Source organism: Ranitomeya variabilis, chromosome 1 (genome assembly GCF_051348905.1).
Source record: "Ranitomeya variabilis isolate aRanVar5 chromosome 1, aRanVar5.hap1, whole genome shotgun sequence".
In the NCBI taxonomy this organism is placed as follows: domain Eukaryota; kingdom Metazoa; phylum Chordata; class Amphibia; order Anura; family Dendrobatidae; genus Ranitomeya; species Ranitomeya variabilis.
Window position 1 is genome coordinate 907,612,660 of NC_135232.1, and position 16,796 is coordinate 907,629,455.

General features: G+C 45.1%; 1 long non-coding RNA gene across 1 annotated transcript in view; it reads left to right on the forward strand.

Annotated features, from left to right (window-relative positions):
- Window positions 1-15,994, forward strand: part of LOC143776326 (uncharacterized) — a 32,537-nt gene extending 16,543 nt beyond the window's left edge. Inside the window, exons 2-3 of the long non-coding RNA XR_013215806.1 lie at window positions 14,236-14,272; window positions 15,843-15,994. This is a non-coding gene — a long non-coding RNA (uncharacterized LOC143776326). The remainder of the gene's footprint in view (window positions 1-14,235; window positions 14,273-15,842) is intronic.
- Window positions 15,995-16,796: the final 802 nt, after the last annotated feature.

Below are 16,796 nucleotides of genomic sequence, written 5' to 3' on the forward strand. Positions count from 1 at the left end.
CTGCTGCCCGGGGCTTCAGGAAAATGGCCGCGGGATTCCGCGCGTGCGCAGATGGAGATCGCGGCGGCCATTTTCCTGAAGCCCCGGGCAGCAGAGCGCTCCATCTGCGCAGGCGCGGCCACAGGAAAGATGGCCGCGCCCACCGGTAAACGGCTGAATAGCGAAGACCGCACCATTATTCATCTCCTGGGCAGTGGATTCATCTGCTGGACATGCGCACACCACTACGCCACCAACGTAATGATGAGCAGGATCCTGGGGGACAAACAGCGCTGTGACCACGCCCATCCGACCTGACCAGCTTGAGTGACAGGACAAAACGGACACTTCACTAAGGTATTTCGGCAGCTTAACGGGGGTGTAAAGGCACCAAAAAGGCACTAATGTAAAGCCCAGCTCTGCCCCTATTTCACACTATTTTTATCTAATCTTTAAAAAACGGGGTGATAGGTTCCCTTTAAGAAAAATAAATATAGATATTTTGATGCAGTGACCCCTGTTACAGGTAGGGGGCGCTGCATAGTCTCCCCAGAATACGCATGGAGGTGTATTGAGGCCATAGGAATGCATGGCAGTCGCAGGTATAACTGTGGTGATGAGACAAAGTCAGGCATTATTGTGACTGGCCGGTATGTGTGTCACAGAGGACGATACTCTGCACTGCCAGCCTGAAGTAAGCTTTTTCTTGAACCTGTAGTCCCACACATAATTAGACTATTTTAAGTGAAAAAGTGTTCCTGTGTACCTTGAATCCCGTTGCTAAGCGAGTATTCCCCAACCCGTTAGTGAGCGCAACGTCACAATATACTTAAGCAATCAAGTTCCCAGGTGTTCTCCCAGGTGTTCCTGAGGACAATACATAAATGTCCCAAACTAACTTTAAATTTATGGTATATACAGATAGAAGTTACCATTCTAATGGTTGTCACAGTGTTGGCACAACAATGACATCATGAGGGTTTACTTAGCACAAATGGAATCCTAATATTTACTATAACAACTATTGAGTGCCAACAATACAAGGACACAATGACACCATAAAGTCGGATTCACATGTTTATATGCTGTGATCCGCGTACAGACTGTGATGTACTGCCGCAAGTTTCCTGACCTGGACTCAACAGCCTCATATATGCATACATCATTGTAGCGTCGACGTCCCTGTTGTTTTTCCCCTCCGGTATGGATGCTGACTCACTGCCACAGCCCACATTCTGTAATTCCTTCCCCTCCGGCTGCCAAGGGTCTGCGCACTGCAGATCCTCGGGTACTGTACTTAATGCTTGCATACTTCCTCTTTAAAGCATGCAGAGTCCTAAATTGTCTCCAGCTAATGGCTGATAGATACTTATTATTATTTAAGGCCAATGCCTGCCTGTATACCAGCCTTGCCCGCCAGCACAGGCTGCTCCTGTGTTCCTGCTGTGCCAACTGAACTTTCCCTTCTAGGCCGTTCCATCTTCCTGCCCTTTGTAGCACCTGGTGTCCATCTGGAGCCAAGTCTAATCCCACCATCAGAAGCTCTAGTGAAGAGTTAGATATTCACCTCGTTGCACCCCTCCAGTCTCTCCTCAGATCACGGCACAGTGGTTCCACAGATCCCTTTACAGTTTGCTCAGGGCATGGAATTTGCTTGCTTCCAGTCATCTATCCCTGACCTGTACCTGGAGGTCTCCCATGAGAAAAAACGGCAGCAAGATATCTTTTGTTATCTGTGGGCAGTTACCACTCATAGGACAAACTCACATCTGCAGCCACATCCGCTCCTCCCCAAGCTGTGGCAACCCCGGCAGAGACCCTCCAGTCTACCATCTATGTTCCTGGTTCCAGACGCCATCTACAAGTTTCATCACATTATGACAGAAATGGTGCTGTACGTCGAGCGTTCATCAACAAACGCACGCTGCATTTTGAGCTCTTGGCACACCAGCTCACGTCAGATCGAGCCAAAATGGTTTTTATCATGTCCCATGTCAATGACGAAGCTATGACATGGCTCAATCCCCTATGGAAGAGGGGATCCTCTTGTCTCCAACCTTCTAAGAAGCCTACTGCAAGATCTTTGATGAGCCAGGTCATGTTTCCTTCACAGCATCTTCTCCCCTCAGGTTGCACCAGGGTTACCTCACAATGGGTCAGCACGCTGTTTGTTTCTGGACCCTGCCTGCCAAAATCGCTTGGATTAACGAGGTGCTGGTGGCCACCTTCTGGAAGGACTTTAAGGATGAGCTTGCTGGCCGTGATATTCCCACCTCATTGGATATCCTGGTGCCCCTGGCTACCAGGATCGACATCAGGTTCCAGGAGCATTCCAAGGAGGTGAGAAAAGAGCTATGCAATTGGCTCATACCTTTCAAAGGCCGATCATGCCGCAGACCTCAGCTTCAACACCCTCCTCTGAATCTGTGCAGATCGACCAGGTGAAGCTGGCCAAGCATCAACAGGAGGTCCATCGTGCTGAGGAAGATGCTTGTATTGCTGCAGTCCTGAACATTTAATCCGCTTCTGCCCTGAAAAAGTGGGAAACTCTGTAGACTAGGATTTGTTGGAGAGGCTACCCTGAGAGGAGTCGGTCAATTTCCAGTGGCAACATCAGCTTTGTCGAATCGACCTATTTTGACTCTGGATTCGCAGGAAATTTAATCTAACAGGCAATTGTGGAGCAGTATTAAATCCTGACCCAATGTCTACAGAATCTGTTGGTGGTGTCTGTGGATGGGAGACCTCTATCCTAGGCCGTTGTTTACATTTCTAAGCCCATGGAACTTCGGGTCACAATGTTGCACTCGAAGAGAATCTCTCTTTATGTTCTGTCTTGTCTGTCTCCTGCTCCAGGGCCTCCCATGCCTAAGAAAACATGAGCCTGTCTTAGATTGGAGATCTGGAGAACTACTCCATTGGGGCTTGGCCTGTCAGGAGAGGTGCCTTGTCCTCATTCATCCTGCCAGACCTCCGGCTACTCCATCAAACTTACCTGGCCTGCCTCCTGCTTATTGGACGTTTTAGGATGTCTTCAATAAAAAAGAGGCGGAGACACTACCACCACAAAGGCCGAACGATTGTCCTATAGACTTCTTTCCTGGCTCTTCTTCATGAGGCCATATATACCCCCTGTTCTGTCTCCGCCATCTAATTTGTTGCCTCCAATTATTTGTTTGCATAATCGCAGTTTCTCAGTATACAGTATTGATATATTCATGCCTTTATTCATCTGTAGTGCTTTGGCTCCCTCTAGCGGTCAGAGATATGTTGACTGTTCTATTTTTCTGCTATGTATTTTTTATGTCTGATCCTCCTTTGCAATGCATTATGGTAGCTCAGCCCACATTTCCCTCCAGTTTTCATTCACTTCCTCTAGTTTGCCTTCCAGGGAAGACGCTTACACTTCATTCCCCTTGCGATTGCATTGCCGGTATGTCTTTATGTTTTTTCTCTAGATATTTCTGCTCTATATTAGCCTAGCTTAACCAGTTGCACTCCTAGTTCAGTTACTAGCCTTCTAAATGTAATGCATAATGTTTATCATGTGTAGTATGTATCGTTCTATACCATGTACTGATTCCATGTATATCATTGTTCACAGTTTCACCGCATCAATATACCAATACGTTTAATAAAGCACAGACTCAACCACAGTCTCCTTATTGGACCCGGTATAGCGGTTTAGCTGACTAGATAGCTACATGAGCCTGCCTCATTTAGTGAGGACAGAACAGTGAAACGGCAGCCATCCAACTAGTGGGATTCAAGTCACCGGCTACTCAGAGACTAAATACAGCTACAGCAATCTCTGCACAGCCAAGCACTTTCCCAAGACACCATGTCTCACAAATCGCATAGAACAAGATCTGTTACTTCCGTTTCCTCAAAGACAACATCCATCACCAGCGCGGTTGCCATTGCCCGCGCAAATGCTGAAGCCGCCAAAATACGAGCTAGCTTTGCTGACCAAGAGATGCAACTTAAATTAGAAAAAGCACGCCTAGATGATGAAGAGAGAAGGTCACACTTAGAGAGAGCACGCATAGATCATGAGAGAGCCGATCAAGAGAGAAGGATGCAGTTAGAAAAGGCACGTGTGGATGCCGCCTTAGAAAGCCTAGCAGCAAAAAGGGAAGCTGCCGCAGCCCTCGCTGAAGCGGAATCGCTAGAAGCCGCGCAAAGCCCCAAGCTGCATAGCCAAAGCAGTACGTCAAGTCTGGAGTTTCCACTACAAGACACACCACAACGCACATCTCAGTATGTTAATGAACTTCCTGATCCAAACTATAACCCTGAACCAGCACCAGAACGAGAATACGACGTCTCCAGCGAAGTGAGCGAGAGTCACCACGAGGCTCAGCTCCAGGACAGAAACAAACTCGAAAACGTGAGACAAAACGACTCTGCTAATGACTACCTTGCCCCTCACCAGGTAACCAACGTGGATCACCCTGCTGACACACCGTACGTCAGACCGAAGCAATACGACACCGGCTGGCGCCACCCTGAGGACACTAACAGGTATGAACGCACCTCACATCACTATCAGGGCGATCCATCACCAGTGTACTCCACCGACAACCGGTTCACAACAGAATTTGCCAAGTTCTTCACACGACGTGAACTGGTTGCCAAGGGACTCATGAAATTCACTGACCAAGCTGAAGGTTACAGAGCTTGGAAAGCTTCCTTCCAAAATGTCATTAGAGACTTGGGGCTACAACACAGGGAAGAGATAGACCTGTTAGTCAAATACCTGGGAGGAGAGTCAGTCAAACACGCAGTAAGGATCAGAGACATTAATATAAACCGCCCTGAGACCGGCCTCAAAGAGATCTGGAAGAGGCTGGATGAGTGTTACGGCTCAGCAGAAGTAATAGAAAGAGCCTTGTTCAAAAGAATCGATGACTTTCCTAAAATTTCTAACAAAGGTCTCCAGAAACTTAGAGAGCTAAGCGACCTACTAAAGGAAGTCCAAGTTGCCAAATACGAGGACGACCTACAGGGACTTGCATTTCTCGACACAGCCAGAGGTGTTAACCCTATAGTCCAGAAGTTGCCCTACAATCTACAGGAGAGACCACAAACAAAAAACGATGAAATAACGGTCCAGCTCAAGATATACACATATATAGACTTTATTGATGCTTAATATGACCAGAGTGCAAGGAGGGAAAGTGACACTAACAAAATAACGCTGGAAAAAGCAGGAGGCGCGTGCCCAGGGCCATATCTACGAACAATTATTTACCTAATACCTGACGAAGGTGTTCCTGCCGAAACGCGCGTTGGGGCGGAGGCGCGGTCCCAGGCACCATTATTTCTAAGTGCGGTAAGCTATTTCTATGATCATAGTTGTTGGCATGTTGCAGGAAAGATTGTATGGTTAAAAAGTGCCGTATACATGGCCGGCTACCATCTTTTGCATTACCTTCAGCTGCCTCTATGATGGTTTATTGATTGCCGCAGATTATCTGTTTCATTGCCGCACTATATTTGCACCAATCAGTACTTGGTTTTTGCGTTGTGTTTTTTCATTTTTTATTGTTTATTTTGCATTTTTGCTTAGTTTTTTCATGGCAAAAACCTATGTATTAGGTAAATAATTGTTCGTAGATATGGCCCTGGGCACGCGCCTCCTGCTTTTTCCAGCGTTATTTTGTTAGTGTCACTTTCCCTCCTTGCACTCTGGTCATATTAAGCATCAATAAAGTCTATATATGTGTATATCTTGAGCTGGACCGTTATTTCATCGTTTTTTGTTTGTGGTTTATGTAATTGATGATAGGCCCGAAGGGTCTTTTGTCACTATTGGTACGGATGGTCGTTTTATTATGTGTTACCATGGTGACTAGTTCTATAAGTTGTTATTTATAATCTACAGGAGAGGTGGCTCACACATGGTTCCACGTACAAATACAAACACAGTGTTCCATTTCCCCCCTTCTCCGTTTTTGTAGACTTTATACACCAACAAGCGAGAATTAGAAACGATCCCAGCTTTGACTTTGCAATGCCATATGCCACACCGTCACCACCTGCAAATCCACGCAGAACATCTGTGGCAGTACACAAGACTTATGTTTCTTCTCCAGGTTCTAATTACAGGTCTGCTGGCTGCTCCCAATCAGAGACAAAGGTGCAGGACCCTGACAAGCAGTGCCCACTTCATCAGAAGACTCATCCTCTCCTGAAATGCAGAGCCTTCAGAGGAAAATCTATGCCAGACCGCAGAAGCTTCCTGAAAGAGAACGGTATCTGCTACAAGTGCTGCTCGTCCACAACTCATCTCGCCAAGGACTGCAAGGTCAGTGTAAAATGCACAGAATGTGGCACCACAGACCATAACACTGCTCTACACCCAGGCCCAGCTCCATGGAGTGCACAAAACACGCCAGCTGACAGTGAGCATGGCGGGGAGGAAAGGAACACTGATACAGCTACGCCAGAGATCACTTCACAATGTACCGAGGTCTGCAAAGGGACAATAGACAGTAGGTCCTGTTCAAAAATATGCCTTGTCAGAGTATACCCAAAAGGCCATAGAGACCAGGCTGTAAGACTGTATGCTATCTTGGATGATCAAAGTAATCGATCCTTGGCTAGATCAACTTTCTTTGACCTATTCAACATCAAAGGGCCAAGCACTCCCTACTCATTAAAGACATGTGCAGGTACTGTGACAACAGCGGGCAGGAAAGCTACAGACTACCAAATCGAGTCATTAGACGGACAATTCTGCCTACCACTACCTACGATCATCGAATGTAACCAGATCCCAGACAACAGATCTGAAATCCCTACGCCAGATGTAGCAATCCATCACGCTCACTTAAAGCAAATAGCACACCTTATACCAGAACTCGACCATCAGGCCCAGATAATTCTGCTGTTGGGGAGAGATATCCTGCAGGTTCATAAAGTGAGACGTCATATCAATGGACTCCACAATGCTCCCTATGCCCAAAAGCTAGACCTAGGATGGGTCATAATTGGCAACGTATGCTTGGGACACATGCACGCCCCATCTTCTGTGACAAGCATGCTGACAAATACATTGGAGAAAGGACGACCATCTCTGTTTCAACCTTGTAACAATGAGTTCCATGTCAGGGAACTGCCACACAGCATCCAACTGCCCAATCATTTAATAGACTTTACTCACGACAGCAGTATAGTGTCGGGAAGCTATGAGGATCAGTTAGGGTGCACAGTCTTCCAGAGAACTAAACAGGACAACCAAGTGGCAATGTCGGTAGAGGACAAGTTGTTCTTAGAGGTAATGGACAAGGGACTCGTTAAAGATGAGACCAACAGCTGGGTCGCACCTCTTCCCTTCAAAACCCACAGACCACGTCTACCGAACAACAAAAATCAGGCATTACAACGTTTCTCCTCTCTCAAACGTAATCTGCAAAAGAAACCAGAGATGAAAGATCACTTTTTCTCCTTCATGTCAAAGATTTTTGAAAACTGTCACGCAGAACTAGCTCCCACTCTCAAAGACTCTGAAGAATGCTGGTTCCTACCCATGTTCGGAGTATACCACCCTAAGAAACCAGGCCAGATTAGAGTCGTGTTCGATTCCAGTGCCAAATTTAATGATGTCTCCCTAAATGACGTTCTACTAACAGGACCAGACCTCAATAACAAACTGCTGGGAGTACTTATGCGCTTCCGTAAGGATTCCATTGCCTTCATCGCTGACATCCAGCAAATGTTCCATTGTTTCCTTGTGAGAGAGAGAGACAGGAACTTCCTAAGATTCTTCTGGTACAGAGACAATGATCCTACTAAAGAAGTCACAGAGTACCGCATGAGAGTGCACATCTTCGGCAACAGTCCTTCCCCTGCCGTCGCCATTTACGGACTCAAAAGGTCAGCTCAGGAAGGAGAAGCAGAATACGGAGAAGATGTCAGAAGATTCATAGAAAAGGACTTTTATGTCGAAGACTGTCTCAAAGCAATGCCTTCAATTGAGACTGCCATCAGTCTTCTCAGGAGAGCCCAGGACATGCTTGCCTGCTCGAACCTTAGGCTTCATAAAATAGCCTCAAACAGCCAAGAACTCATGGAAGCGTTCCCTTCTCAGGACCTATGTAATGGTCTCAGAGACCTGGACCTTGGGTCAGACCCCGCACCAATGCAACGCAGCCTTGGGCTTCTCTGGAATCTACAGTCAGACACTTTCACCTTTCAGGTCAACCAGGAAGAAAGGCCTTTCACACGTAGAGGCGTCCTGTCTACCATCAACAGTCTGTACGATCCCTTGGGTTTCGCAGCTCCTGTTACTATACAAGGCAAGGCCCTACTAAGAGACTTAACTAGGGAAACATCTGACTGGGATGCACCTCTGCCACCTGATAAGAGGATCCAGTGGGAAGAGTGGAAGAACTCGTTAGCGGCACTCTCCAACCTGAATGTGCCAAGACCATACGCCCCTGTGCCATCTACTGAAATACAAAGCCAAAGACTGTACGTATTTGCAGATGCTTCTGTCAAAGCGATTGCCGCTGTTGCCTACCTGAGAACTGTAGATTCCAAATGTCAGTGCCACATTGGTTTCATTATGGGAAAGGCCAAACTCGCACCACAACCAGAGCACACTATACCCAGGTTAGAGCTTTGTGCCGCAGTCCTAGCCATTGAGTTAGCAGAGTTCATCACATCCGAAATGGATATCGACCTGACACAGGCCAAGTTCTACTCGGACAGCAAAGTAGTCCTGGGATATATCCACAACGAAACCAGGCGATTCTACGTTTATGTCAATAACAGAGTGCTACGAATCAGGAGATCAGTTCATCCAAAGCAGTGGCATTACATACCCACAGACCAGAATCCTGCAGATCATGCAACTAGAGCAGTTGACGCAAGTCGACTAGGAAGCACAACGTGGCTGTCAGGACCAAAATTATTGCACATTGAGGAATGTTTTCCAGACACCTTTGAACTAGTAGGAGAGGACTCAGATGTTGAAATCCGCCCTCAGGTGTCTACACTTCATACAATGACCTCTGTCATCTAGCTTGGATCTTGCAGGTTCGACAGATTCTCAAGTTGGAAGTCACTTACTCGAGCTATTACCTGCCTGACTCATATAGCTCGCTCATTCAAGACCACCAGAACTTGTGGCACAGAAAAATGTAAAGGTTGGCATCTTTGTAAAAATACCTATGTTACCTCCGACTTAGAGTTCTCTAGAAATCACATCATCCTCACTGTTCAAAGAGAATCCTACTTTGCAGAAATCCAATGTCTTATCAACAAAGCTCCAATACCAGTGAGCAGCGTATTGAGAAAACTCGACCCATTCATCGACAACAGTGGCCTACTGAGAGTAGGAGGCCGACTCAAAGAAGCTGAGATGGGGTTTGTGGAGAAATTCCCTCTTATACTTCCCGGAAAATGTCATGTTGCCTACCTAATCGTACAACATTACCACAATCTGGTCAAGCACCAAGGAAGACTATTTACTGAAGGAGCCATCAGGTCTGCCGGTGTGTGGATCGTTGGTGCAAAGAGACTCATCAGTAGTGTCATCTACAAATGTATTACCTGCCGTAAGCTTCGTGGTTCGACTCAAACTCAAAAGATGGCTGACCTACCAGCAGATAGACTCAGCCCAGACCCTCCCTTTACCAGCGTTGGTCTCGATGTGTTCGGGCCTTGGTCAGTTGTTACACGTCGTACTAGAGGCGGCCAAGCCAATAGTAAACGTTGGGCAGTCATGTTCACTTGCATGTCAATCAGAGCCGTCCACATAGAGGTCATTGAGTCCCTCGACACGTCAAGCTTCATCAATGCCTTAAGACGCTTTATTGCCATCCGTGGTCCTATCAAGCACATACGCTCAGACAGAGGTACCAACTTCGTCGGTGCAGCAAAGGAATTGGGAATACCTTCAAATCTAGACTATAAGACTCTTGAGAGGTTCCTCAGTGACCAAAGTTGCACATGGTCATTCAACCCACCTCATTCTTCACATATGGGAGGATCTTGGGAGCGAATGATTGGTCTAGTACGGAGAATTCTTGACTCCACTCTTCTTCAAGAAGGGGCAGCGAGGCTCACCCATGAAAGCCTCATCACCTTCATGGCAGAAGCTGCAGCTATAATTAACGCAAGACCCCTGGTTCCAGTTCCTAACGACCCTGAGGAGCCCTTGTTATTGACTCCAGCTACTCTACTTACCCAGAAAACGGGACTGTCCAGTGCCCCTCCAGGAGGATTCGACGCTAAGGACCTCTACAAGCGCCAATGGAGACAGGTACAAAGTCTTGCAAATACTTTCTGGGACAGGTGGCGCAAACAATATTTGTCTACTCTGCAGCCACGTACGAAGTGGCAATCTACTAAACCTAATCTGAACGTAGGTGACCTTGTTCTTGTGAAGGACTGTCAAATTCACCGGAACCAGTGGCCACTTGGTCTAGTTACCGCAACGTTCCCCAGCAAGGATGGCAATGTCCGCAAAGTTGAACTAAGGATGACCAAAGGGAATGAACCTAAGACATTTTCCAGACCGGTATCTGAACTGGTCCTATTGTTGCCTTCGGAAGAAAGGAGTAGTGACATCCGTTGATGTCAGACGGGGAGTGTTCTGTCTCCGCCATCTAATTTGTTGCCTCCAATTATTTGTTTGCATAATCGCAGTTTCTCAGTATACAGTATTGATATATTCATGCCTTTATTCATCTGTAGTGCTTTGGCTCCCTCTAGCGGTCAGAGATATGTTGACTGTTCTATTTTTCTGCTATGTATTTTTTATGTCTGATCCTCCTTTGCAATGCATTATGGTAGCTCAGCCCACATTTCCCTCCAGTTTTCATTCACTTCCTCTAGTTTGCCTTCCAGGGAAGACGCTTACACTTCATTCCCCTTGCGATTGCATTGCCGGTATGTCTTTATGTTTTTTCTCTAGATATTTCTGCTCTATATTAGCCTAGCTTAACCAGTTGCACTCCTAGTTCAGTTACTAGCCTTCTAAATGTAATGCATAATGTTTATCATGTGTAGTATGTATCGTTCTATACCATGTACTGATTCCATGTATATCATTGTTCACAGTTTCACCGCATCAATATACCAATACGTTTAATAAAGCACAGACTCAACCACAGTCTCCTTATTGGACCCGGTATAGCGGTTTAGCTGACTGGATAGCTACATGAGCCTGCCTCATTTAGTGAGGACAGAACACCCCCTGTCTCGAGACATGTCCAAGAATGTCAAGGATGTCAAGGAGAAAGTAGCTAGGGGATTTTTCCGAAAGTCTACCTCCTCGGCTGTAGCAGGATTCTTCTTTGTAAAGAAAAAGGAAGTTTCACTTCGTCCCTGTATAGACTATAGCGGGTTCAATCAGATAACAGTCAAATATAAATATCCTCTGCCTCTCATATCAGAGCTGTTTAATCGTCTCAAGGGGTCCAGAGTCTTTACTAAATTTGACCTGCGAGAGGCATATACCCTAATTCAAGTATGCCAGGGGGACAAATGGAAGACTGCCTTTAACTCCCAATAGAGAAACAAGACGTGCACTCTGAGAGTCGTGTGGTAGGTGCTGGTTGAACCCGGAGGAATCCAGATAATATGAATTTTTAGAAGAAAACAACCGCACTCAAACTGTAGTTTTGCGTCATAAATGTAAGGAATTTAATAGGGACACCACAGTGATACAATCAATTGTTCAGGTATTGCAGAGGTAACGTTTCGACCCTGATATGGGCCTTTGTCAAACCTCACTGGAAAAGTACAGAAACAAAAAATTAGAAACATGTATGGAACAAAAAGAAACATGTATGGAACAAAACGAAAATATACATATGCTGCTAGCTAAATGAAAGAGTATACACAGGAGGACCCCATACAATATCACAATATATACAATATATACATAGTATGTACAAAAGAAGCCCTAGATAATGTAGGAAAGACTGGCCGAGTACTGCTGCATAGCAAGGGGGTAGAGGCCAAGGGGGAAGGCAACGTTGTCTACTAGAGTTCCAAAATAACATTGTCTGTTAAGGCAAAAATAAATATAGATGTAAGACAATAAATTGATACATGGGATAAATAGTAATAATAGCAGTATAAATGCAGAGTGTTACGCATACCTGACCTTCAAGAAGGAAGAGAAGAAAGCAACGCGGAACGCAATGGCTCCTAGGGAAAGCAAAGAGATTTATAAGAAAACTGTAACAATAGGGAGGGAGGGGTAGAGATATAGATAGGAGCGCAGCAACACAATAGTGAATAACTGGATAGTGGCAGAAAGTCCAGTAATAAAGGATGAAATGCACATACCGCTAGGACAAGAGAGTTTGGAGATCCGGAACGGCACGGATGAGGAATTCAGTCCCTGTAAGAGCTGGAGCGCAAATGAAAGGGGGAGGGGCTGGTGAAATAAGCAAAAAACTGGGAAGGATGTACAGGAGCGTATGTCAATGTACAATACCTGTGGGTCCTATGTCCGGGAAAAGCGGCTATGGTGTGTGCTTAAGCCGGTGGGTGTGAGTAATATAGACCCAGTACAGGAAATGGGAATGACGGCAGGGGGGGAGCGACAGCGTCTCACATGGCGGGGAACTGTGGTGGATCCTGGATACGATCTCATCCTGGATACGGGCCATTTCCTTCAAATTCTAAAGCAGTTTGCCACCACCCCGTCAGATTGTCTCTTAGTCACATTTGACGTTAAAAACCTTTATACCTCTATTAAACACGATCTGGGTATAGCAGCAGTTGGGGATCTTCTCGAGCAATCTGCATTTTCACACCACTCTAAACAGCTTTGCATTGACCTTTTGTCTTTGATTTTACGTAACAATTTCTTTCTATTTGGGGATCAATTTTTTCTCCAAACTCAAGGTACAGCCATGGGTGCCAACGTGGCCCCTGCCTACGCCAATACCTATATGGATTCTTTTGAAAAGGAGTATGTATACAATAACTCTTTGTTTCAGTCCCACAGTCGCTGCTGGCTCCGTTACATAGATGACGTTTTTTGTCTATGGACGGGCCCACCTGATTCTCTTATCGTTTTTTCTGAGCAGCTCAATTCGGTCCGCGCTGAACTCCAGTTCACATTGAGCTTCAGCACATCTCAAATTTCATTTTTGGACACTATGATCATCAGAAGTCCTACTGGAGAGCTCAGCACAGACCTTTTTTCAAAACCCACCGACACCAACAGCCTTTTACATTATCAGAGTTGCCACCCATTATCAACCAAAAATAGCCTACCCCGGTCACAGTTTAAACGAGTGGCACGGATTGTGTCTAATCCAGATTTACTACCTACCTGTCTGGATGACATGTCCCTCAAATTCGCAGCTAGACACTACCCTAGCAGTTTACTTGCCAGAGAGAAGGAGTCAGCCCTTGACCCATCTTTGAATTTCAAAAAAACAACTAAACCAGAGCGAGTTCCCTTTGTACATACCCCCCACCCGGCCATGCCCTTGATCTATAACACCATTCGCAGTCACTGGTCCCTATTACACAATGCATACCCACACATTGAAGCATTTCGAATACCGCCACTTATGTGCAAACGTAGGCCTAACAACATTAGGGACCGAGTTGTGAAGGCGGACATAGGTAGCTCTCTTAGGCCACCACGCCATACCTTCTTGGGCACCGAGAGGCGCGGCACGTATCCATGCCTTAATTGTGCATGCTGCTCCAATGTGATCAAATCCAATACCATCACCCATCCACAGTCTGGCAAACAATTCTCCATTCGAGGATTTTTCACTTGTGAGTCTAGGAACGTCGTTTATGCCATTAAATGCCCATGTGGGCTTCTCTACGTGGGAGAAACCACGCAACACATTCGCGAACGTATCTCCAGCCACAAGTCCACCATTAGGTGCAAAAAAACTTGGCTCCCTCTCCCACATCACTTCGTAGCAGCTAACCACTCAGTTTCCCAGCTACGTTTCCAGGTGCTCGAGCAGGTTGAGCGCCCCAGACGCGGTGGGAATCACATAAAACTACTACGCCAACGTGAATCCTATTGGATCTTTACCTTACAGACATTAATACCCAAAGGCCTTAATAGGGAACTCGATCTAATCTGATTTGCCCCAATTAATATTTCTCTATCGGATCACCTGCTGAGTCTCCTGCTATTTTATATGATGTTATTGTATACTGTACATTTTGTTCATTATATTTGACTGTCTTTTGCAGGTGTGAGTATGCTGACCTTCTCTATTCTGATTTCACTAACCTATCCCCTACTTGCAGGTAGCCTGAATGTTGTTATCTACTGTATTCCACTGGGGTAAGTACCCAGACTCATAATCTAATTTTTATTTTTTATTTTTATTTTTTATTTTTATTTTTATTTTTATTTTTTACTTTTCATTTTTTATTTTCTCTCTATTTTTTACTTCTTTATCTTTATTTTTATTATTATTATATTTCCATTATTTTTTCATTTTTATCTTTAGTTTCATTTTTTTCTTATATTTTCATTATTTTTATTTTTTATTTTTATCTTTCATTTCTATTTTACATTTTTGCTCATTACTCTTTACATTTTGTTTCTTTTCTTTTTTTCATTCTATATATTTATATTTTTATATATATTTTATATATTTTTCACTATTTTTCAGTTTTTCAGTTATTTTTTCAGCTCTTTCAATTTTTCATTCCATTCACTTCTTTCATTCCTTTATTTTTTATTTTTATTTTTCCTTTTCCACTTCATTCTTTTTTCCATTCTTTTCACTTCATTTCATGTTTTCCATTCTTTTACCCCCTCCCCCCCTTTTTTTTCTCCATCATGCTTTTCTGTCTCCCTTATTTTCTCCAGTACTACTTTTACCTTTATGTGCACATTTCCCCATTACCAGTTTTTTCTTTTTCCAACTCACATTACACATTCATTTTTTCATTCTCGTTTGTTTTATTCCCATCATTTCATCTTATTTTACTCCAGTATCATTTGCCTTCACTCTACTCGCCCCTTCCATTCTCGTTACTCACATTACATACTCTAGCCCATTTATATTGTTATCGCTGGCCCCCTCCTTTTGCTGTGCCGCCACTGCCTGGCCCAGTATCAGACTACTACGCTCTCAGTCCTGCAGTACATAGGCGTCACACTACCAACTCAATAGTACTGCGCATGCTCCTGCTCTCTGCGCTCCACCCTGCATGCCACTCTTTGTCCCTCCCCTGTGCGTCCCTGCCGCCCTGCCTCCAGTTTATCCCCGCAGCACACAGTAGCCGCACACCATCCTCTCAGCACAGCGCATGCTCCTGCTCTCTGCGCTCCACCCTGCGTTCCACCTTGGTCCCTTCCCTGTGCGTCCCTGTCGCCCTTTTTCCACGTCATCCCCGCAGCACACAGTCGCCGCACACCATTCCTTCAGCATAGCGCATTCGCCCGCCCCTTGCGCTTCACCATGCGTTCCACCACAGTTCCCCGCCACCATGTGAGACGCTGTCGCTCCCCCCTGCCGTCATTCCCATTTCCTGTACTGGGTCTATATTACTCACACCCACCGGCTTAAGCACACACCATAGCCGCTTTTCCCGGACATAGGACCCACAGGTATTGTACATTGACATACGCTCCTGTACATCCTTCCCAGTTTTTTGCTTATTTCACCAGCCCCTCCCCCTTTCATTTGCGCTCCAGCTCTTACAGGGACTGAATCCCTCATCTGTGCCGTTCCGGATCTCCAAACTCTCTTGTCCTAGCGGTATGTGCATTTCATCCTTTATTACTGGACTTTCTGCCACTATCCAGTTATTCACTATTGTGTTGCTGCGCTCCTATCTATATCTCTACCCCTCCCTCCCTATTGTTACAGTTTTCTTATAAATCTCTTTGCTTTCCCTAGGAGCCATTGCGTTCCGCGTTGCTTTCTTCTCTTCTTTCTTGAAGGTCAGGTATGCGTAACACTCTGCATTTATACTGCTATTATTACTATTTATCCCATGTATCAATTTATTGTCTTACATCTATATTTATTTTTGCCTTAACAGACAATGTTATTTTGGAACTCTAGTAGACAACGTTGCCTTCCCCCTTGGCCTCTACCCCCTTGCTATGCAGCAGTACTCGGCCAGTCTTTCCTACATTATCTAGGGCTTCTTTTGTACATACTATGTATATATTGTATATATTGTGATATTGTATGGGGTCCTCCTGTGTATACTCTTTCATTTAGCTAGCAGCATATGTATATTTTCGTTTTGTTCCATACATGTTTCTTTTTGTTCCATACATGTTTCTAATTTTTTGTTTCTGTACTTTTTCAGTGAGGTTTGACAAAGGCCCATATCAGGGTCGAAACGTTACCTCTGCAATACCTGAACAATTGATTGTATCACTGTGGTGTCCCTATTAAATTCCTTACATTTATGACGCAAAACTACAGTTTGAGTGCGGTTTTTTGCCTTTAACTCCCGGCATGGCTATTATGGATGTAGTGAAATGCCGTTTGTGTTTTGTAATGCCTCAGCACTCTTTAAAGAACTGGTGAATTATATCGTACAGGACCTTCTCTACTAGTGCGTGGGGATTTACCTGTACGACATATTAGTGTTCTCTCCCGATGTGTCCACACAGGAGTGATGTTTGCCAGGTTCTGGAGGGACTGAAGAAAAAATTTTTGTACACAAAGTTTGAAAAATCTGTCTTCGAGCAAACTTCTCTTCCGTTCCTTGGGTACATCATCTCTGAGACAGTTCCTCAGATTTGCCAATTACTATTGCTAATTCATCCAGCATTTCTCCTCTCAGTCTGCTCTAATCTTTACCATGACCCACAAGGGTGTTAACCCCAGGGTGTA